The sequence below is a fragment of the Lithobates pipiens genome, unplaced genomic scaffold (assembly GCF_037356315.1).
Source record: "Lithobates pipiens isolate NorthernLeopardFrog02 unplaced genomic scaffold, aLitPip1_a1.2 Scaffold_19, whole genome shotgun sequence".
In the NCBI taxonomy this organism is placed as follows: Eukaryota; Metazoa; Chordata; class Amphibia; order Anura; family Ranidae; genus Lithobates; species Lithobates pipiens.
Window position 1 is genome coordinate 500,163,570 of NW_027507764.1, and position 24,981 is coordinate 500,188,550.

Below are 24,981 nucleotides of genomic sequence, written 5' to 3' on the forward strand. Positions count from 1 at the left end.
AAAAAAAGTCCACTGGAGCCCACACACAATCGAATTGTCCGACGGATTCTGGTCTGCCGGACCAAGTCTGCCGGAAAGTCCAATCGTGTGCACGTGGCATAAGGCTAGTATTATGAGCACGAAGCTGTAGGTGGTGGTTGATAAACTGTAAATAAATTATTATTGCCAATGATTGCTAAGTCCTTTTGGTCTGTTTTAGGTGGTGGGTTTTACATGGTGCAATAAATATGTTTTTGTGGTTTATATGACCAAACAAGCATTCTCTGTTTTGGTTGCAGAATTAGTAAGTGAATTATGCAGCAATTGCTTTTAATAGCCCTTTCATGCCTAAGCCACATTTGTTGCAAGTTAAAATCCGTATTTTTTGCTAGAAAATTACATAGAAACCCCAAACATTATATATATATATATATATATATATATATATATATATATATATATATATATATATATATATAATTTAGCAGTGACCCTAGAGAATAAACTGGGGATTGATGCAATATTTTATGTCACACAGTATTTGTGCATCGGTCTTTCAAACACACTTATAGCATTTTATGAATAAAAAAAAAAATGAACAGTAAAGTTAGCCCAATTTTTTTGTATAATGTGAAAGATGATGTTAATGCCAAGTAAATAGATACCTAACATATCATGCTTTGAAAGTGCGCACACTCATGGAATAGCGACAAACAATGGTACCTAAAAATCTCCATAAATTAATGGTTACCAGAGCTACAGAGGAGATCTTTTGCTAGAATTATTGCTCTCACTCTAACGATCGCGGCAATACCTCACATGTGTGATTTGAACACCGCTTAAATATGCGGGCGTGACTTACATATGCGGTTTCTTTGCAGCACGAGCTTGCGGGACGGAGGCATTTTTCTAATTTTTTTTTTATCTTCCTATTTTTTTGTTTCATTTATTTTTACATTGCCACTTAAAAAAAAAAATTCTGATCACTTTAATTGCTGTCACAAGGAATGTAAACATCCCTTGTGACAGTAATAGATGGTGACAACTACTCTTTATGGAGAGATCGAGGGTCTAAAAGACCTCAAATCCCTTCCTTGCACTTCAAAGTATTCAGATCGCCCAAAAAAAACGGAGATTCTGAATACTGTAATTTTTTTTAAATCGGCGCCATTGGCAGCTGAGTAAACCGAAAGTGACGTTGTAACGACGCTTCCATGTTTTTACACAGGAGACTGGAACAAAGCCATTTCCGGCTTTGATCGAGTCCCCGCCTAGCCGGTGGAAGTGCCGGATCATGGATCGGGTCTCCTGGTTGGACGTGAGGCCCAGGAAGAGCGGCGGAAGGCGCGGGAGGGGGCGTTTCCTCCGGCTCCTTTAGCATAACAGCCGAGCGGCTTTTAGCCACATTGGTTGTTATCCAGGAAGAGTCGACCACCTGTGCTGCAGGCATCATCCCAATATAACCTATTAAATCCAGGGCGGCATATGTGCATCTGGTCGGCGCTAAGGTGTTTTTTTAACCAAGATATATGGGATAAAAATAATTGCTTCCTGTTTTAGGTGCTCCTTTTTATTTTTGAAGGCAAACTTTTCTATGAAAATAGGGGGTTAGGAATGTACACATTTGTATACTTTAATTGTTATGTCCACATTTTTGCAGTTCATAATTATTCACAAGTACATTTATTTTAGCATAAGGGGATACGTGGATGTGTGGATTTTAGAGTGTGGCATGTGCTGGTGGGCAGGGTTTTAGAGTATCAGTCTTTTATGCTTATACACTTCTGAAATCTAAATTTATTATTATTTTATTACAGCTACTTATACAGTGCTGACAGTTTATGCAGAGCATTACATATACAGTTTAGTTTACATTCACATCAAATCCGGCCCTAGGGATGGATCCATACCTTTGTGTTGGGGTAACACGTGTAAATTAATTGGTGCTGCACTGCTGACTACAATAAATAATAAGAACCTAGCAATAAACTCCTGCAGGGGTAATAACCCCTGGGGAAGAAAAACAATCAGTGAACACAATAAAGCTATGGATAAGTAATCAGTGGCAAATGGTTCATGGAAACAAAAATCAGTGCATCTAATAAGTAAAAGTAATATACAAAAAAGTATAAAATAATCAAAAGTGCTTACAATTATATAGCAGTAAAAGGAACAATAAACACCCTCCAGGGGTGTGATCTCCAAAAATTAAACCTGAATAAAAATTAAAAATTTGAATCTCAAAATGTGCATTAGTGCAAATTCAATCTCATCAAACTAAAAATTCAATTTCATAGTAATAAAGGAAGTGTCCATTATAAAAAGTCCAAATGTGTAGATGATGTTACAGTGAGTCCAACACCCTGGCTCCATACAACACACAATGTGACTGTGATTCTCCATCGGCCAGCATGCACACTTACCTCCAGCAAATGACCCCAAGAGTCAGTAAACTCTTTATTAGTCAAACTTCAATGCTCCCCGCTCAGCTTGGCTTCAGATGGGATAAAACATCTCAATTCCTGATATTCCCACGGTATGTTGCTCAAAGGAATAAAAGAGGCACTTCCGTAGTGCAATATATCTATTAGATGATTAAATTAATTAAAAAAAAACACTTCCATAGGTGTATGTAATATCAAACTCAATGAAACCTCACTAGGAGTTCCAATATGGCTGACTTCCAGTCTGGACAGGAAGTGACATCAACAGCTACCGTTCCTATGTGTGGCATCACATGACACGGGACTTCATCAGGAATCTGAGGCTGTCATGGACCCATCCCCTGACCCATGTTATCAGACAGCCTGGGCCCAGAGCACTATTGCATTACACATCACAACCATTCAGAGCAGCAGTAAAGAACCACCACTGCCAAAGAAGTGGAGGGACCTGTGACGCCATTGTTCTGACTAAAAGACTCATGGAGGACCTAAAGTACAGGCCATGAGGCGGGGGGGGGGGGGGGGGGGTTAAAAATAGTTGATTTATAATTTAAATCCTGCAGATAACTTTAAATTTTCATCTTTAAAACCTGACTATCGAAAGTGACTCACAAACCTAGTCATACTTCTTTTTAATGAAATATACAGTACCAAGCTAATCTAGGGTTTAGCCGTCTTTACATAATTTTGAGATGACCCAACGAGGAAAATTAACTAATCAAAGCCTAACAAAGCACACAGTGTCATCGAGCTGCTCGAAATATTGAAGCCATCTGCAAAGATCCCTAAGAAATTTGCAATGTAGAGGAAAGCTGCAGGGTGTGGCTCTCCGGGATTCTAATATGCTTTGGCACGGAGCGACCCATCTGGCAAACTTCACTTTCCGAAAAAACTCAGCAACAGGTCACAATTCAGGTGCACTGGCAGATACGCTGCAGACGACTAGGAACATCTGCTCAGGCAAAACTGACTATAAGATTATTTGCCTACATGACTTACAGCGTTTTAAGTGTCCTCTAGAGGGGCACAAGATCTGGGGAATATACAATAAAAAACACACTGTAAAGAATATCAAATTATAGCAACCATTTTATTCAAAAGCTGACAGCTCAGTACTTTTTCATCCCCCCAGGCTAGGTCAAGTTCACCAATAAACATCTTACGCACATAACAAAAACTTTCCGACATTTGCCAAACACAAATATTTTCTGGAAGAATCATATGTTTTAACACTCATTTGGAAAATGTTTGGTTTTGATCAATGTGAATTATTTTTGTTTGTTTTTGTTTTTTTTGCTTTTTTGATTTTTGTTTGTGTTTTTTTTTTTTTTTTTTTTTTAGGAAACTGCACCTGCGATTTGAACAAAGTTTGCTTGTTACATTCTAACGTCTCATAAATACCTTGGTTATGAGGTGACTGAAACATATTTGATAAGTAGTGAAAGGTTTTTTTTTTTCTGGTTCAAGGATAAAATACTTTATGCATTTTGTAAGGTTTCTGTTTCTTGTTGCAATCAGGGCTGTATAATATGCAGATGTTGCCCTCTACATTTGGAGATTGCCTTACAAAATAGTGTAATGTCTTTGGAGCAAGATATAACAAGTGATTTTAGATGTTGTGAGTCTCAAGGAGGTATTATTATAACATATTTACAATTTTCGATTTTCTAAACCAGGCACCCAAAACCAAACCAGATTTTAACCAAAATTTGGTATGGAAAAACCGCGCTGACCCAAATAGAAATAAGTAGGTAGGCTGCAGTGATGTAAGATAAACACAAAAAAAACCTGAAAATAACACTACAAATCAATAATTACAAGTGTCTAAAAATTTATATTAAATGTTTTTAATATTCATTTTTGGACAGTTGTAGTTATTGCTTTTTTGTGTTTAAATTTGAGGCACAGTTTTCTTTGTTATTTTCTGATTTTAACCACTTGATCTCCGGAAGATTTACTCCAATTCATGACCAGGCCATTTTTTGCCGTACAGCACTGCGTTACTTTAACTGACAATTGCGTGGCCGTGTACCCAAATAAAATTGATGTCCCTTTTTTTCCTACAAATAGTGCTTTCTTTTGGATGTATTTGATCACCTCTGCATTTTTTTTTGCTCTACGAACAAAAAAAGACAAACAATAAAAAAACAAAACAAAAAAAAAACAATATTTCTTACTTTCTGCTATAAAACTTATCCAATAAAAAAATTTGAAAAAAAAAAATCAAATGTATTCTCAATTTAGGCAAATATGTATTCTGCTACATATTTTTCGTAAAAAAAAATCCCAAATAGTGTATATTGATTGGTTTGCGCCTAAATTATAGCGTCTACAAACTATGGGATAGTTTTATTTATTTTTATTTTATTTTTTAATAGCAGAACTGCGATATTGTGGCAGACATTTTGACACTAACTGACACTTTTGATACTTTTTGGGGACCAGTGACACTAATACAGGGATTAGTGCTAAAAACTATGCACTGTCACTGTACTAATGACACTGGCTGGGAAGGGGTAACATCAGGGGCAATCATAGGGTTAACTGTGTGCCTAACCAATGCTTTACTATACTGTGTGAGGTTATTTTACTAGGATCACACTTGAATCACAGTGACCTGCACTCTGAGACCACCCTTTTTTCAAGCCTATTAGCTCTAATCACATGCCTCCATTGGAATCCATGGTCCGACGTCCCTGTATGTAGATCAGGAGGCCGGATGCATGGATAGGGGGGCGTGTGCCCCTAGTGGACGGGCCGCCACTGTCACGTATATACCGCATTTATCAGCGTATAACACACACTTTTTCCTCTTAAAATAAGGGGAAAATCGTGGGTGTGTGTTTTACGTTAATTCCCCCCCATCTCCACTGATTGTGATGAGAGGAGCGAGCAGATCAGAGATGCACAAAGCCGAGTGTACTTCGGCTAGACTCTGCTCCTCTTGCAGTCCCGCCCCTGACTGTGAGCAGAGCCAAGTCTATGTGAAGTACACTCGGCTTTGTGTATGTCGGCGGTGATCGCTCCTCTCCTTTTAAACAACACGAGGCTGGCTGCAAGGACACTGGGGAGGCTGCAATGACACAAGGCTGCATATGGACACTGGGAAGGCTGCAGATGGACACTGATAAGGCTGCATTGATGGGAATTTAAATGTAAGTTTTTTTCCTTAAACTTTCCTCCTAAAAAAATTTTCCTTAAAATTCTCTCCTAAACTTGGTGTGTGTGTTATATGCCGATAAATACGGTATATATATATATATATATATATATATATATATATATATACACAGTGCCTTGCAAAAGTATTCGGCCCCCTTGAACTTTTCAACCTTTTGCCACATTTCAGGCTTCAAACATAAAGATATAAAATTTAAATTTTTTGTGAAGAATCATCAACAAGTGGGACACAATTGTGAAGTGGAACGAAATCTATTGGATTTTTTAAACTTTTTTAACTAATAAAAAAATGAAAAGTGGGGCGTGCAAAATTATTCGGCCCCCTTGCGTTAATACTTTGTAGAGCCACCTTTTGCTGCGATTACAGCTGCAAGTCACTTGGGGTATGTCTCTATCAGTTTTGCACATCGAGAGACTGAAATTCTTGCCCATTCTTCCTTGCAAAACAGCTCAAACTCAATGAGGTTGGATGGAGAGCATTTGTGAACAGCAGTTTTCAGGTCTTTCCACAGATTCTCGATTGGATTCAGGTCTGGACTTTGACTTGGCCATTCTAACACCTGGATATGTTTATTTGTGAACCATTCCTTTGTAGATTTTGCTGTATGTTTGGGATCATTGTCTTGTTGGAAGATAAATCTCCGTTCCAGTTTCAGGTCTTTTGCAGACTCCAACAGGTTTTCATCCAGAATGGTTTTGTATTTGGCTGCATCCATCTTCCCCTCAATTTTAACCATCTTCCCTGTCCCTGCTGAAGAAAAGCAGGCCCAAACCATGATGCTGCCACCACCATGTTTGACAGTGGGGATGGTGTGTTGAGGGTGATGAGCTGTGTTGCTTTTACTCCAAACATATCGTTTTGCATTGTGGGCAAAAAGTTCGATTTTGGTTCTGACCAGAGCACCTTCTTCCACATGTTTGGTGTGTCTCCCAGGTGGCTTGTGGCAAACTTTAGACGAGACTTTTTATGGATATCTTTGAGAAATGGCTTTCTTCTTGCCACTCTTCCATAAAGGCCAGATTTGTGCAGTGTACGACTGATTGTAGTCCTATGGACAGACTCTCCCACCTCAGCTGTAGTTCTCTGCAGTTCATCCAGAGTGATCATGGGCCTCTTGGCTGCATCTCTGATCAGTCTTCTCCTTGTCTGAGCTGAAAGTTTAGAGGGACGGCCAGGTCTTGGTAGATTTGCAGTGGTCTGATACTCCTTCCATTTCAAAATGATCGCTTGCACAGTGCTCCTTGGGATGTTTAAAGCTTGGGAAATCTTTTTGTATCCAAATCCGGCTTTAAACTTCTCCACAACAGTATTACGGACCTGCCTGGTGTGTTCCTTGGTCTTCATGATGCTCTCTGCGCTTTCAACAGAACCCTGAGACTATCACAGAGCAGGTGCATTTATACAGAGACTTGATTACACACAGGTGGATTCTATTTGTCACCATCAGTCATTTAGGACAACATTGGATCATTCAGAGATCCTCGCTGAACTTCTGGAGTGAGTTTGCTGCACTGAAAGTAAAGGGGCTGAATAATTTTGCACGCACCACTTTTCAGTTTTTTATTTGCTAAAAAAGTTTAAAATATCCAATAGATTTCGTTCCACTTCACAATTGTGTCCCACTTGTTGGTGATTCTTCAAAAAAATTTAAATTTTATATCTTTATGTTTGAAGCCTGAAATGTGGCAAAAGGTTGAAAAGTTCAAGGGGGCCGAATACTTTCGCAAGGCACTGTATATATATATATATATATATATATATGTGTGTGTGTGTGTGTGTGTGTGTGTGTGTGTGTGTGTGTGTGTGATCTGGTACACAGGTGCCGTCCTGTAGCAGTAAAACTGCTATAGGGTAGACCAGAACTGGTTAAAATTGTAAAAGAGTGTTCAAAATCTGGTGCAGCTCTGCGTAGGAACCAATCATCTTCCAGTTTTTTTGTCAAAGCTTAACCACTTCAGCCCCAGAAAATTTGGCTGTTTAATGACCGGGCCATTTTTTGCGATTCAGCACTGCGGCGCTTTAACCTCCCTGGCGGTACGATTTTTTCGGATTTTAGGTGCTAAAAGCGGTACAATTATTTTGCATGAAAATTTGGCGTTTTATATTGTAGTCCTATAATTCTTAGGAATAACTCTCTTAAATCTGTCCAAACCAGAGTCTAGCAGACATCCCGGGTATAATAAAGTTTGAAAAATGAAATCATAAATTATAATATAATAAATAACTATAAATAATTGTACCAAATAATAATATAACAATAATAAAAATTATTCAATAATGTAATCAAATCAAAAACACTGAAATTTGCTCAGTTGCAGAATTGTCACTGTCATTACTTTTCAATATTTAATGACGGATCTCCCCACAAATCGCTGTCGCTCAATTCTGCGAGTGATTCTAATTTATTATCGCTGTTTTCTAGCTGGTCTAAAATCATTTTTGATGTAAAGTGACAGTTTTGGTTGATATGGACAATCTCCAGTTTCCAGGCATAAAGAACAGTTTTTATATTATAAAACTGCATGCAGAGCACTGGGCAGACCACTAGGGACAAAAGGGATGTGAAATAATTACATACAGCAATGTAATCTGTAAGATTACATTATACTGTATGTATACTGTGTGTTTCACTTTTTGAATTTGGCGCTGATCTCCGTCCCTATGCGTCGCAACGCTCGCAGGGAACGGAGATCGGCGATGTGATAGTTCGAGCGAGACACGGCTCGCTCGTACAGCGGGGAGACAACGCTGGATCCGAGGGAGAAGGTAAGTAAACCTCCTCCTGGATCCAGCGATGCAGTCCCGAGTCTGGCTCGGGGTTACCGCTAATGGTACAAAAATTCCACCCAGAGCCAGACTTGGGAAGACCGTCAGGGGGGTTAACTGACAATTGCGCGGTCGTGCGACGCTGCACCCAAACAAAATTGACGTCCTTTTTCTCCCCACAAATAAAGCTCACTTTTGGTGGTATTTGATCGCCTCTGTGGTTTTTATTTTTTGCGCTATAAACAAAAAAAAGTGACAATTTTGAAAAAAACACAATATTTTGTACTTTTTGCTATAATAAATACCCCCATTTAAAAAAAAAAAAAAAAAAAAAAAGTTTAGACCAATATGTATTCTTCTACATATTTTTGGTAAAAAAAACCGCAATAAGCGTATATTGATTGGTTTGCGCAAAAGTTGTAGCGTCTACAAAATAGGGAATAGATTTATAGCATTTTTAATATTATTTTTATAAATTTTTTTACTAGTAATGGTGGCGTTCTGTGATTTTTATCGGGACTGCGACATTATGGCAGACACATCGGACAATTTTGACACATTTTTGGGACCATTGGCATTTATACAGCGATCAGTGCTATAAAAATGCCTTGATTACTGTAAAAATGTCACTGGCAGTGAAGAGGTTAACACTAGGGGGTGCTCAAGGGGTTAATTGTGTTCCTTGGGCGGTGATTCAAACTGAAGGAGGAGGGGACTGACTAGAGGAAGTGATGGATCGTGGTTCCTAGCTAATAGGAACACACGATCTGTCACTCCTCTCAGAACAGAACACAGATTTGTGTGTTTACACACACACACTTCCTTGTTCTGTCCCTTGTGCTCGCAGTCGCTTGTGGCTGGCGGTCATTGCAACCGTTGGTCAAGAGCATTGGCACCCCTGCAGTGCAGCGTGCACGCGCGCGCCTGCTATCCCGGTCCCGCGAGCCAACGTATAGCTACGACGGTTTGTGGGATCGTACCGACCTGCCGCAGTAAAATGACGGCGGCAGTTTGGCAAGCGGTTAATTGAACAAGCTAAAGTTAGAAGCTGCTTGGCTACCATGCACCGCTGTACCAGATTTTGCACTCTCCAGTTTTAGTAAATCAAGTCTGGTGAGTCATTGACAGAAATGAAATGCCAGGATGGCTGATACTTGAGAATCATCTTCGATCTTCTAAAGGGGCCTCCTTCCACATCTTGGACTGCAGTCTATTTTGAATAGGTATGTGTAGAGTGATTTACCTGAAATAAATTTGTCATTCACTAAAATTTCAGCAAAACTATCCTCAAATCTTGCCATAGGGATTCTTATGCCGCGTACACACGACCAGACTTATGTCCAACAGACTTCCGAAGGAGTTCTGCCGGAGTTCTGACGGACTTTCCGAATGAGCGGACATGGCCACACACAATCACACCAAACTCCGACGGACTCGAACGTGATGACGTACGACTGGACTCGAATAAGGAAGTTCATAGCCAGTAGCCAATAGCTGCCCTAGCGTCGGTTTTAGTCCATCGGAATAGCATACACACGAGCGAATTTTTCGGTAGGAACTGGTTCCGGCGGAGTTCCGTCGGAAAAATTTGAAGCATGTTCCATTTTCTAAAGTCTGTCAGACTTTTGCGAATCAAAAGTCCGTTGCAGCCCACACACGATCGGAATCATTCCGTCAGACTTTGGATGTTGAAAAGTCCGCTCGTGTGTACGGGGCTTTAGGTGAAATTTCTTTGAAAAACAAAGCTATGCTAGTGCTTGTTTCTAAACAAAGTCACATCACTGAAAGATGCCACTGTATTTTTATCTAGTGCACCTTATGTGCACCTAAAAGAAATCATTTTTTTAAAGTGAACCTGTCATTAGTTAAATCATATGTGAAATTCCTGGTGTTCCTGCCAGTCCCTCTGCTTTCCTATTAAAAACTGACTAAACTAAGCAGGAGAATACACTGTGGTCAGTTCTCTAGCTATGCTGGGAATTCAGTGTACTCTCCTCCAATGATCAGACTTGTCCTGACATGCCTTAGCTGCACAGCCATTTACTGGGAAGCTCAGTGTAATGCTGCTTCTCCTCCCCCAGCTCTTATGCAGCTGAGGACAGAGGGAATGTGATCACTTATAAAAAAGGGGGAAAAAAGGTATTTATAATGTTTTTTTTATATCTATACAAAAATGTTTTGCCTTTATTTATATTTTAAACTGAATGGGTTCTTTTACAAGGTGATCATTTACAATCACTTTAAGTTTCCCTGAATGGATAATAAATGTAAGCGGATGTAATTTAATCTCAGTATAAATACAGCTGTTCTGTGAAGCCCTTAGAGTTTTCCTAGAGAACCTTAGTGAACAGACAGCATATGAAGGCCAATGAACACACCAGACAGGTCAGGGATAACGTTGTGGAGAAGTTTGAAGCAGGGTTAATTTAATAAAAAAATATCCCAAGCTTTGAACATCTCATGGAGCTCTGTTGAATCCATCATCCGAAAATGGAAAGAGTATGGCACAACTGTAAACCTACCAAGACATGGCCGTCCACCTAAACTGACAGGCCAGGCAAGGAGAGCATTAATCAGAGAAGCAGCCAAGAGGCCCACTGCTCAGGTGGGAGAATCTGTCCACAGGACAACTATTAGTCGTGCACTCCACAAATCTGGCCTTTATGGAAGAGTGGAAAGAAGAAAGCCATTGTTGAAAGAAAGTCATAAGAAGTCCCATTTGCAGTTTGCGAGAAGCCATGTGGGTACACAGCAAACATGTGGAAAAAGGTGCTCTGGTCAGATGAGACCAAAATTGAACTTTTTGGCCTAAAAGCAAAATGCTATGTGTGGCAGAAAACAAGCACTGTACATCACCCTAAACACACCATTCCCACCGTGAAACATGGTGGTGGCAGTGTCACACTGTGGTGATGCTTTTCTTCAGCAGGGACAGGGAAGCTGGTCAGAGTTGATTGGAAGATGGATGGAGCCAAATACAGGGCAAGAAGAAAACCTGTTATAGCCCATACACACGATCAGAAATTCTCCCAGAAAAAGTTTGATGTGAGCTTTTGGTCAGAAATTCCGACCATGTGTATGCTTCATCGGACTTTTGCTGGCAGAATTACAGCCTGCAAAAAGTTGAGAGCAGGTTCTCTATTTTTCGGTCGGAAAAAGTTCCTATCCGAAAATGTGTTTGTCTGTATGCAATTCGGACGCGCAAAAAATCACGCATGCTCGGAAACAATGCGACGCATACTCGGAAGAATTGAACTTCATTTTCTCGGCTCGTCGTAGTGTTGTATGTCACCGCGTTCTTGACAGTCAAAAGTTCAGAGAACTTTTGTGTGACCGTGTGTATGCAAGGCAAGCTTGAGGGGAATTCTGTCTGAAAAACCATCCAAGTTTTTTCTGTTGAAATTTCTGATCGTGTATGTGGGGCATTAGAGTCTGCAAAAGACTTGAGACTGGGGTGGAGGTTTACCTTCCAGCAGGACAACGACCCTAAACATATAGCCAGAGCTACAATGGAATGGTTTAGTTAAAAGCATATTCATGTGTTAGAATGGCCCAGTCAAAGTCCAGACCTAAATCCAATTGAGAATCTGTGGCAAGACTTGAAAATTGCTGTTCAGACGCTCTCCAGCCAATTTGACAGAGCTTGAGTTTTTTTGCAAAGAAGAATGGGTAAAAATTGTCACTCTCTAGACGAGACATACCCAAATAGACTTTCAGCTGTAATTGGAAAATGTCAAGGGGTATGAATACTTTTCCAAGGCACTGTATAGAGAGTCATGTGACTCCTCTTAAAAGTTTCTGTTACTATCCCTCTATTTCAATTTTGTTGCTGGATTAATCTTTCTTTAGGTGGGTGTGGTACACTGGTTATGGGTACATTATATATGACTATGAGTACATTGTACATTTTGGTATTGCTTTCTGCTTAGCTGGTATGGGTCTACCTTTTGGTAATTTTTTTCCTGAGCATGGGGATAGGGGTGTAAAAATCAAAATTCAGATGAAGACATGTTTCTGTTAGATCTCTAAAAAAAAGGATTGTTGAGTCAGCCCAGTAGTATCCATCGGAAACATATGCCTTAAAGATCTTTGGTAACAGCCAGTTCATACTAACGTGGCCATATAGCACATCTACTGTTGAATTTTGAGTCCAAAAAAGTTAGATATTTACTGGTCATTTTCTTGTTAGGAATTCACATTATCCCGTGTACAGTTGTCCTATGTCCTCTGCATGTTGTTACCAAGGACATTCTGCTGTCATAATGCTGTGGATGGCTGCAGAAGCAATTGATGATGTCATCTAATCCACTTCTAATGACCAGCTAATTGTCTGATGATTTCACCTGATTAAACAGTGTGTGGCTGATTTGTTTGTGAAATTGGACTTTCAGGGTTTTAATATGTCTTCTTTAAAAAAAAAAAAAAAAAAAATATATATATATATATATATATATATATATATATATATATATATATATATGTATACAGTCAGGTCCATAAATATTGGGACAGCGACACAATTCTAATCTTTTTGGCTCTATACAGTAACACCCCCACAATGGATTTGAAATGAAACAAACAAGATGTGCTTTAACTGCAGACTCTCAGCTTTAATTTGAGGGTATTTACATCCAAATCAGGTGAACGATGTAGAAATTACAACAGTTTGTATATGCGCCTCCCACTTTTTAAGGAACCAAAAGTAATGGGAAAATTGGCTGCTCAGCTGTTCCATGGCCAGGTGTGTGTTGTCCCCTCATTATCCCATTTTGTCACATACCTGGTGGATGGAGCCCGGAATGCAGGGAGCGGCCTCTCGTAAGCCTCTGGCTCGAGATTCCCTGGAAGTGGGGACAGGGATTCTAGAGTTCAGAGGGCACAAGTGCCGAGCAGGTGAAGAGAAGAACTGGCCCTGGAGCTGACGGCAGACAACGGCAGGCACAGGTGGTCAGTCTGGAACAGCTGGTAAGCAGACAGCGGCTGGCAGCGGGTACAGATGGTCACACTGGAACAGCTGGTAGGTAGGCAGCAGACAGCAGCAGGCATAGATGGACAGACTGGAGCAGCTGGCAGGCAGGCAGCAGACAGCAGCAGGCACAGATGGGCAGACTGGAACAGCTGGCAGGCAGGCAGCAGACAGCAGCAGGCACGGGTGGTCAGACTGGAACAACTGGCAGAACAAGCGAGGTCAAAGTACAAGCCGGGTCGGTAACAGGCGGGCAGCAGCGGTACACAGGAGAAGGCAGAAGCGTGGTCAAACAGTCCGAGGGTCAAGGCTGGCAGCAGGCAGGGATCGTCAGGAACAGGCCGGGTAGAACAGAACAGGAACAATCAGGTAAGCAGGAGGCAGAGTAACCGGAACGCTGTAGACTGGACAGCACCGAGGCACTGAAACAGATTCCTTAAGAAGCCCTCTGGGCGCCAAGAACGGTCGCACGGCGTGCCTGCGCACGCCCGCGTGAAACCGTGCAGCCGTTCGTGACCCCGCGCACCCGCGTGCGCTCGTTCGCAACATCGCGCACCCGCGTGCGCCCGTTCGTACCCACTCGCACCCGCGTGCGTCCGTTCGCGCCAACGCGCGCCCATGGATACCTATTAACACTCAACGAGGGGATTCCGTGGGTAGGCCTTCCATGAGCCACTGGATTCCGGAGACGACCATGACATTGCCCCCCCCCAAGGGGCAGCCTCCGGATGCCCAACTGTGCCATCTTACCCGGATGGGCCCTCTCAAAGGCAAGTATCAGTCTTCTAGCGTGAATATTGGACTCAGGATCCCAAGAATTTTCTTCAGGCCCGTACCCCTTCCATCTCACCAAAAATTTGATTTGATTGCGTCTTTGCCTACAGTCCAGGATGGATTCCACCTCATATTCGACTTCACCGTCGATGATCACGGGTTCAGGTGGAGCAACCTTCCGGCTCTCAAAGGGATCTGGAACGGCTGGCTTGAGCAAAGCTACGTGGAAGACAGGGTGAATCCGGAACGATTCTGGCAATTTTAGCTCATACGCCACTTCATTCACCTTTTTCACAACTGGGAAGGGACCCACGAATCTTGGACCCAACTTTTTAGTTGGACAGGCCATCTTCAGGTTCAGAGTGGATAGCCAAACTTGATCCCCGACCTTGAGATTAAGTTCTCCCCTTCTCTTCTTGTCAAACACCTCTTTATTATACCTCTGGGTTCTTGTCATGGTCTCCTGCAGAAGCCTGTTGTTGGATCTGAAGAAGTCAATACTTTCCTGAACCGCTGGTACCGGACTTTCTGGAAGATCGTTGGACAGAAATAAAGGATGGAAACCGTAGTTTGCGAAGAACGGGGACTGTTTTGTGGCTGAATGAATGGAGTTATTGTATGCAAACTCGGCTAGTGGAAGCAAGGGAGCCCAGTCATCCTGAGAGAATGACGAGAAACAGCGCAGGTACTGTTCCAACGTCTGGTTCGTTCGTTCAGTTTGCCCATTGGTTTGAGGGTGGTAAGCAGAAGAGAAACAGAGATCGATTTTCAGGGCCCCACAAAGTGCCCTCCAGAACTTGGACGTGAATTGTACTCCCCGATCCGATGTGATATTCGCAGGAATGCCGTGCAGTCTCACGATTTCTTTAATGAATATCTTGGCTGTTTCCGCGGCGGAGGGAGTACCCTTCATTGGTAAGAAGTGGGCCATCTTAGATAACCTATCCACTACCACAAAGATCGTGGAGCAGCCTTCTGAAGGTGGTAGCTCGACAATGAAGTCCATTGAGATCATCCGCCAGGGCCTCTCTGGGACAGGTAGTGGTTTCAACAGACCCCAGGCCCTGGACTTACTGCCTTTGTTCTGGATGCAGGTGACACATGCCTCCACATATTTCTTACAGTCCGACTTTAACTGCGGCCACCAGAATGTTCGCTGAACCAGTTCGGAGGTCTTAAGGACTCCAAAATGGCCAGCCAGCAAATGATCATGACACGAACTGAGGACTGGAACTCGAATTTCCTGAGGAACAAAAATCTTGTCTTTATACCAGAAGAGTTCGTCCTTGGCCAGAAGAGTGACGTCAGGTGGAAGAACAGCACTAACGGAAGCCTGCTTGATCTGAGACAGCAGATTTCCTTGGAGCAGGAGGAAATTCCCTGAGGGCAGAATGGTGTCCGGATGCGAGGAGGTTTCGGGTTCATTAAACATTCGAGACAGAGCGTCCGGCTTAGTATTCTTTGACCCAGGACGATAAGTTATGTGGAAGGAGAATCTGGAGAAGAAAAGTGCCCATCTGGCCTGACGTGGTCTCAATCTCTTGGCAGACTTCAAGTACTCCAGATTCTTATGGTCCGTGTAAATGAGGATTGGATGCGCTGCTCCTTCCAGCAGATAGCGCCATTCTTCGAGAGCCACTTTGATGGCTAATAGTTCCCGGTCTCCGACGTCATAATTGCCTTCTGCCTCGGATAGCTTGCGGGAAAAGAACGCAACTGGGTGCAGAAGAGATCTTGGTCCATGCCTTTGAGAAAGTACCGCCCCAACCGCTATCTCGGAGGCATCGACCTCCAGAATGTATGGCAGAGTTGGGTCAGGGTGCTTAAGAATAGAGGCCGACACGAACAAATCCTTCAGAGTGGTGAAGGCCTTTTGAGCCTCGGGGGACCATTGGAACCTCAGGCCCTGTTTAGTTAGTCTCGTGATATGAGAAATGATGGTAGAAAATCCCCTAATAAATTTTCTATAAAAATTTGCGAATCCGATGAACCGCTGGACCCCTTTCCTGTCCGTGGGAGCGGGCCAATCACGAATGGCAGAAATCTTCTGAGGGTCCATTTCGATGCCATCTACGGAAATAATCAGCCCCAGAAACGGAATACTTCGTTGTTCGAAAGTACATTTTTCCGGCTTGGCGTATAGTCCGTGAAGTCGGAGTCGGGATAACACGTTCCTGACGTGTTCCCGATGTTCAGCCAGGGAAGAAGAAAAGATCAGGATGTCGTCTAGATAGGTGATAACGAATAGATCTAAATAGTCTCTGAAAATGTCGTTTATGAAATGCTGAAACGTGGCAGGGGCATTACATAAACCAAAGGGCATGACCAAGTACTCAAAATGCCCAAAGCGAGTACGGAAGGTGGTCTTCCACTCGTCTCCATTTCGGATGCGAACAAGATTATAGGCACCCCGAAGATCCAGTTTCGAAAACACTGCTGCGGACCCAAGTCTTTGAAATAGTTCAGGCACAAGTGGCAAAGGATAACGGTTCTTTATAGTTATTTTGTTGAGTGCCCGATAGTCAACACAGGGGCGTAAAGTTTGGTCCTTCTTTTCCACGAAGAAGATTCCCGCGCCTGCCGGGGAAGTAGAGGGACGTATGAATCCCTTTCTTAAATTGTCATCCAGATAGGTTTTCAAGGCTACCAACTCAGTTTCTGATAGTGGGAAGATTCTCCCAAAGGGAATTTCTGCACCTGGAAGCAGTTCTATTGGACAATCGTATGGCCTGTGAGGGGGTAAAGTCTCCGCACCCTTCTTGCTAAAAACGTCCAGGAAGTCGTGGTAGACAGGAGGTACAGCCTGACGGGTTTCTGCGTCAACTTCCAGGCAGAGCAAGGAGGAGGAGGCTTGGTCGGTTCCCAACAAGCAGTGTTGGAGACAGTAAGGTGAAAGGAATTTCAATTTTCCAGTGGACCAGTCAATCTGGGGGTTGTGTGCCTTCAGCCAGGGCATGCCTAGTATGATAGGGGAAAGAGGGGATGTGATGACATCCAAACACAGCAACTCTTGGTGGATCCCGGCAATGGTAGTAAACAAGGGCTGAGACTTCTGGGTTACAGGACCAGACTTGAGAGTTGAACCGTCGGCCAGATGTACGGAAAGTCCCTTTGCCCTGGGCCGAAGGGGAATGTTATATTTTGAGGCGAAAGATAAGTCTATAAAGCCACTGCAAGCTCCTGAGTCAATAATGGCGTTGGTCCGGATGTTCCCTCCTGGGAGCTGCAAGAAAATGGGTACAGTCAGATGGGAAGTAATACTTGGTAAGTCAGAAGTAAGGGCAGGAGACATGGAGAGGCACTTACGTAGCTTGGCAGGGCAAGTGCGCACGAAATGTCCTGGTTCTCCACAGTACAAACAGAGGTTTCCTACCCGACGGCGCTGGCGTTCTTCAGGCGTCAAGGAAGGTCTAAGTAGGCCCAGCTGCATGGGTTCAGGAGGGTCCTGATTCACCGTGGTGGGAGCAGAAGAGGCTGGATGGGGGGAGTTAGATACCCGAGGTAGCATCCACACTGGACGAGGGGTTGTCGTGGACCGCTCCAAACGACGTTCTCTTAAGCGTCTGTCTATTTGGATAGACAAATCCACTAAGGCTTCTAAAGTCTCAGGAATGCCCACTCGGGCTAGCTCGTCTTTCAGGGGTTCCGAAAGACCCATACGGAACTGGTAACGTAGTGCCGCATTGTTCCAATCTGTGTCAGAACTCCAGCGTCGGAACTCCGACACATAGTCTTCTACGGGTCGACGGCCTTGCTGTAGTGTGTGCAAAGCCGCTTCAGCGGTGGCAGTTAATTGTGGATCTTCATATAACCGTGACATGGCCTGAAAGAAAATGTCCAGAGTTTCGAGAGAAGGATCCTTCTTTTCCAGTAGGCGATGAGCCCAGGACTGGGGTTCGCCGGTCAATAGGGAGATGACATATCCCACTTTGGTGGCTTCAAGGGAGAAGGTCCTAGGTTGAAGAGCAAAGAAAAGCTCACAGGAATTGCGAAAAGCCTGGAATCTTCCCCGGTGGCCAGAGAAACTTTCGGATGTGGGCACCCTAGGTTCAGGGGGCAACATCACCACGGAAGGTGCAACAGAAGTCCCGGAAACAGCTGGTGTGGAAGTAGACAAGGCCTGGCCCCGTTCCTCCAACTGGCTATAGCCCTCCTGTAGGTTCTTCACCGCTTGAGTAAGTCCTGCAAGATGGCGGCAGAGCTCATCCATAGGAGAGGCTCCCTGCGTGGGCTCGGACATGGCTGTCCAGTACTGTCACATACCTGGTGGATGGAGCCCGGAATGCAGGGAGCGGCCTCTCGTAAGCCTCTGGCTCGAGATTCCCTGGAAGTGGGGACAGGGATTCTAGAGTTCAGAGGGCACAAGTGCCGAGCAGGTGAAGAGAAGAACTGGCCCTGGAGCTGACGGCAGACAACGGCAGGCACAGGTGGTCAGTCTGGAACAGCTGGTAAGCAGACAGCGGCTGGCAGCAGGTACAGATGGTCACACTGGAACAGCTGGTAGGTAGGCAGCAGACAGCAGCAGGCACAGATGGACAGACTGGAGCAGCTGGCAGGCAGGCAGCAGACAGCAGCAGGCACAGATGGGCAGACTGGAACAGCTGGCAGGCAGGCAGCAGACAGCAGCAGGCACGGGTGGTCAGACTGGAACAGCTGGCAGAACAAGCGAGGTCAAAGTACAAGCCGGGTCGGTAACAGGCGGGCAGCAGCGGTACACAGGAGAAGGCAGAAGCGTGGTCAAACTGTCCGAGGGTCAAGGCTGGCAGCAGGCAGGGATCGTCAGGAACAGGCCGGGTAGAACAGAACAGGAACAATCAGGTAAGCAGGAGGCAGAGTAACCGGAACGCTGTAGACTGGACAGCACCGAGGCACTGAAACAGATTCTTTAAGAAGCCCTCTGGGCGCCAAGAACGGTCGCACGGCGTGCCTGCACACACCCGCGTGAAACCGTGCAGCCGTTCGTGACCCCGCGCACCCGGGTGCGCCTGTTCGTATCATCGCGCACCCGCGTGCGCTCGTTCGCAACATCGCGCACCCGCGTGCGCCCGTTCGTACCCACTCGCACCCGCGTGTGTCCGTTCGCGCCAACGCGCGCCCATGGATACCTATTAACACTCAACGGGGGGATTCCGTGGGTAGGCCTTCCATGAGCCACTGGATTCCGGAGACGACCATGACACATTTACAAGGAGCAGATAAAAGGTCCATAGTTCATTTCAAGTGTGCTATTTGCATTTGGAATCTGTTGCTGTCAACTCTCAATATGAGATCCAAAGAGCTGTCACTATCAGTGAAGCAAGCCATCATTAGGCTGAAAAAAACAAAACAAACCCATCAGAGAGATAGCAAAAGCATTAGGTGTGGCCAAATCAACTGTTTGGAACATCCTTAAAAAGAAAGAAGGCATCGGTGAGCTCAGCAACACCAAAAGACCCAGAAAACCACAGAAAACAACTGTGGTGGATGACCAAATAATTATTTTCCTGGTGAAGAAAACACCCTTCACAACAGTTGGCCAGATCAAGAACGCTCTCCAGGAGGTAGGTGTATGTGTGTCAAAGTAAACAATCAAGAGAAAACTTCACCAGAGTGAATACAGAGGGTTCACCACAAGATGTAAACCACTGGTGAGCCTCAAAAACAGGAAGGCTAGATTAGAGTTTGCTAAACAACATCTAAAAAATCCTTCACAGTTCTGGAACAACATGGCATAGTGTCATGGCGTGGGCATGTATGGCTGCCAATGGAACTGGTTCTCTTGTATTTATTGATGATGTAACTGCTGACAAAAGCAGCAGGATGAATTCTGAAGCGTTTCGAGCAATATTATCTGCTCATATTCAACAAAATGCTTCAGCACTCATTGGACGGTGCTTCACAGTGCAGATGGACAATGACCCAAAGCATACTGCGAAAGCAACCAAAGAGTTTCTTAAGGGAAAGAAGTGGAATGTTATGCAATGGCCAAGTCAATCACCTAACCTGAATCCTATTGAGCATGCATTTCACTTGCTGAAGACAAAACTGAAGGGAAAATGCCCCAAGAACAAGCAGGAACTGAAGACAGTTGCAGCAGAGGCCTGGCAGAGCATCACCAGGGATGAAACCCGACATCTGGTGATGTCTATGCATTCCAGACTTCAGGCTGTAATAATTAACCGCAAAGGATTTGCAACCAAGTATTAAAAAGTGAAAGTTTGATGGATGATTGTTAATCTGTCCCATTACTTTTGGTCCCTTAAAAAGTGGGAGGCACATATACAAACTGTTGTAATTCCTACACCGTCCACCTGATTTGTTTCATTTCAAATCCATTGTGGTGGTGTATAGAGCCAAAAAGATTAGAATTGTGTCGATGTCCCAATATTTATGACCTGACTGTATATATGCCAATATAATTTTAACCTTTACACATATAATTACCCTGTGCAATTTCTTCTCAAATTGTTGAAAATTGTCTACAAAGGTAAAAATAAATGTGAATTGTGGGTCACAATCTTATTAAGAGAATGGTGTCAATCTATATTTCTGAACAGAGGGGGTATTAACCAGTATAAATAACAACTGTCCTTTGGAGGACTTGATCCAGTTAATTTGCATGTTTTCAGAGATAAGTAAATCAGGATAAATCCATCTCACTGCTGAATCAGGGAAACAAATGCCTACACTAATGCCGGGTTCACACTGGTAAGACAAATCCGACTTTTAAAATGCTCCCTGCACTACTTTGGTCCGACTTTGATCCGACTTCAGCCCATTGAATATCACTGAAATTCGGACCAAAGTCGGATCACCGTCTTGACTGATGCGACTTTGGCATGCAACTTGTGTTCTGATGATCTTGAAGGGGAACTACATGCCAAATTTAAAAAAAATAAACGGCATGGGTTCCCCCTCCAAGAGCATACCAGGCCCTTTGGTTCGGTATGGATTTTAAGGGGAACGCCCACGCCGAAAAAAACGGCATCAAAACACAATGCTTTGGAAAAAATACACTTTCCTGAATAAAAAAAAAAAAGCCCATTTTTTTTGTATAATGTGAAAGATGATATTATGCTGAGTAAACAGATACCTAACATGCCATGCTTTAAAATTGCATACACACGTGGAATGATGAAAAATGACAAAACTTAGAAATCTCCATAGGCAAGATTTTAAATAATTTTAACGGTTACTAGTTTAGGGTTACAGAGAAGGTCAAGTGCTAGAATTATTGCTCTAACGATCGCGGAGATACCTCACATGTGTGGTTTAAACACTGTTTATATTTGTGGGTGCAACTTATGTATGAGGGATTTAAAAAAAAAAATCGTATTTATTTTATTTGATTTTATTTTTTTTACACTGTCCCATTAAAAAAAAAAAAAATAATAGCCATTGACAAGTTCTCTTTATGGAGGGATCTGTTGTCTATAAGCCCTTGTACACACGATCGGAGATTCTGTCGGAAAGTTTCCTATCGGATCATTTTGTCGGATATTCCGACTGTGTGTGGTCTGCATCGGACTGTTTTCATCGGAATATCTGACGGACCAATTTTTCCAACTTGCCGGTAAAATTTGCAGACAAAATGCTCTGATCGGACATACTCCGATCATGTGTAGCCTACTCCGACGGACAAAGCGCCACGCATGCTCAGATCAAATTCCTAGACCAAAGCTATTGGCTACTAGCCTGAACGTAGTCTCGTCGTAACGAAATAACGTCATCACGTTATGTACAATCGGATTTTCCGACAACTTAGTCCGACCGTGTGTATGCAACATCACTTCCGGACCTCTTCCGGAATTAATCAGTCGGAATTACTCTGACGGCTTTGGTTGTCGGAATCTCCGACCGTGTGTATGGGGGCTTAGACCCCAAAGCCCTCCTTTGCACTTAAAAGCATTCAAAATGGCAAGTTTGGCTGTTTTGAATACTGACATTTTGTTTAAATCTGGTGCCTTTAAAGAGGAAGTAAACCCTGATGGGTTTACTTCCTCTTTGTCTCCCTGCAAAGGTAAAGCATAATGGGCTACTATGCATAGTGCAATAGTAATATACAATAGTAGCCCATTATGTGTCACTAACCTGACACAGGAGCCAGCGATGTCACCGCTGTCTCCTCTTCCACGGAGCATCCATCTTCTTTCTGGGTATCGTGGCTCCGACGCTGTGATTGGGCGGGGCTACGATGAAGTCACTCCCGCGCATACCTAGATCAAGGTAAGCCTTGATCTAGGCTTACCTGTAGATCAAAGTGGTCCGTAAGGCTTTACAACCACTTTAAGGCTTCAGTAAACCAGAAGTGATGTCATTACATTGCTTACGGGATACTAGATCCAAAACCCAATGAAAGCTGATTTGTTCGGGTCTCTGGCCAGCCAGGACACGATGGCTGGTCGCTCAGGCCTCTCAAAGGAATGGGAGAGCCCGGGGGACCCATGTAAGGCAGTGGGAGAGGGGGGATGTCCCCTTCTGTTGCTTGTAATAACAGCCAAGCGGCTGATTAGCCGCATCGGTTGTTATTACAAAAAAGCCAACTTTTAAAAAATATTACAGGGGTGATGCCTGAAGCTTGCCTGCAGCTGGAGGCATCACCCCTGTACAACCACTTGAATCAGAAGGCCGTATATATGTGTTAAGTCAGCATAAAGGGGTTAAAGTGGTTGAAGTGGTTGTAAACCCTTACACATATCCAGGGCTTTTTTTCTTGCGGAACGCATTGGAATACCCTGCTGCCCATGGAGGGATCAAACACAGGGGCACCTCCGGCAGAGTACATCCCTTGTATCCTGTATGTAGCCCCGGCTCCTCCTCATTCTATGTAGCCTTCTGCCACTGCCCTCAGGGATCGAATGGCTGCAGCTTGAGAACGCGGAGAGCGGAGTGATCTGTACTCCATGGCTCTGCCCCGTCTCTCAGTGCTGTCCGAGAGATCAGCAGTGTGTCACGGTATCTGATCGACTGATCATGGATAGTGGTAGGTAGCCAGGCGTTCCTCCTACTCCTCACTAGCCTCATGTAAACTGGACTGGTCTGTTACTGTTGTGAGCAAAATTCTGCTGAATGGGGTTGTGCTGTGAACTGGGCTGGGTGATCTGGGTGGTCTCCTGACTGGGCTGGGTGGTCTGCGAATTGTGTTGGGTGGCCTCTTTGCTGGGATGAGTGGTCTCTTTGCTGGGCTGTCTCTTTGCTGGGCAGTCTCTTTGCTGGGCAGTCTCTTTGCTGGACGATCTCTTTGCTGGGCTGGGCGGTCTATTTTCTGGGCTGGGCGGTCTCTTTAGTGGGCTGGGTGGTCTCTTTGCTGGCCGTCTCTTTGCTGGGCTCCTACATAAGTTGTACCTGTCTATCTGCAATCGTATCTTCTCTACATCTGTTCAAAGTGCTGAATTTTTATAAACGAGGGAGAGGAGAGCTGAAGTTTCACTCTGCTAAACTCAGTGAGGCGAGCTCTGAAAGTTGATTGGAGGGAAGGCCCCCCCCTTTCACACAGCACACAGGAATAGAGCTTAGGCTATCAATCTGCTTGAGGTCCCTCCCCGTCACCATTTTTCTCTTGGTGTCAGTAAAACTTGTCAAAATTGATTCATGCTGATAACAGAGGAACAAAGCAGCAGTCAGAAATGACACTCTGGGCTCTTAATTGAGAGAAATACATACTATAGAGGGATATGCTTTGTTCATATTTCATGGCTAAGGTTTACAACCACTTTAATGTACCCTGTACTCATTGGCAGAGGTCAGGGCAGATATCTGGGGGGGGGGGGGGGCTTCCTATAAAGGTGGCTTCCAGATTGCTTACTTACAAACCCCCCCCACATCCTTTTTGGGGGATGTCATTGTCCTGCCTCTTCACCTCATCCAATCAGAGGATGCTTTACATTCATTGTGAAAATGGAAAGGATTCTCGAATTGGCACCCATGCAGAGTGATATTCTTCCTGTTTTTTTGCAGGGCTGCTGTTCAACATGGGACTCGAAAGTGAGTGGAGATGACTGGAGTAGAGATGTCTACTAAAGCCCTTTCCACCTTCTAGAGGGGTTCCACAGATATAGTACATGCAGAGTTACATTGATCCATGCTGGATCAATTCGACTATGTAAAAAAATGCCATACCCGGAATTTTCCTTTAAAAATTGAATTGAGGTACAGTTACTGACAATGTTACCCCGCATCTCATCTGACACATAAAACCAATTTCCCCACCTCAGTTTCAGGCTCAGTAATGCAGAGATTATGATTTTAGTCTTTTTTTAAAGTGGTTGTAAACCCTTACAAAACACTTTGACCTACAGGTAAACCTAGATTAGGGCTTACCTGTAGGTCCAAGAAGTATCTCCTAAACCTATACGGTTTAGGAGATATTTGCCCGAAGACAGACACCGCTGTCTATGGCGCATGCGCCGTAGACAGCAGCGCGCAGGCGCACTGAGCGCGGCACCGTCAACGACGGAGATGCCGCGCGTGTCGGCTCCCGTGTGCATGCGCGGGAGTGACGTCATCGCGGCTTCGCCGAATGACAGCGGCGGAGCTGCGAGACCCCACCGAGAAGATGGATGCGCCAGACGACAGGGGACAGCGGTGACATCGCTGGCTCCTGTGTCAGGTAAGTGACACATAATGGGCTACTATGCGATGCATTGTAGTCCATTATGCTTTGCCTTTGCAGGGAATGAAAGAGGAAGTAAACTCATCAGGATTTACTTCCTCTTTAAGTATTTAGATATTCAGTCCCGTACCCCGAAAGGTATATGGATACCCCATTAAGAACCCAGACACTCTGCAGTAACCAGTCTTTTGCTTCTTAGAATTATAATGTAGTTCCTTCATTAAGAAACCTTAGTATGACCTTTGCTTAATATTTTACCAAGAAAAAAAAATGAAATGGT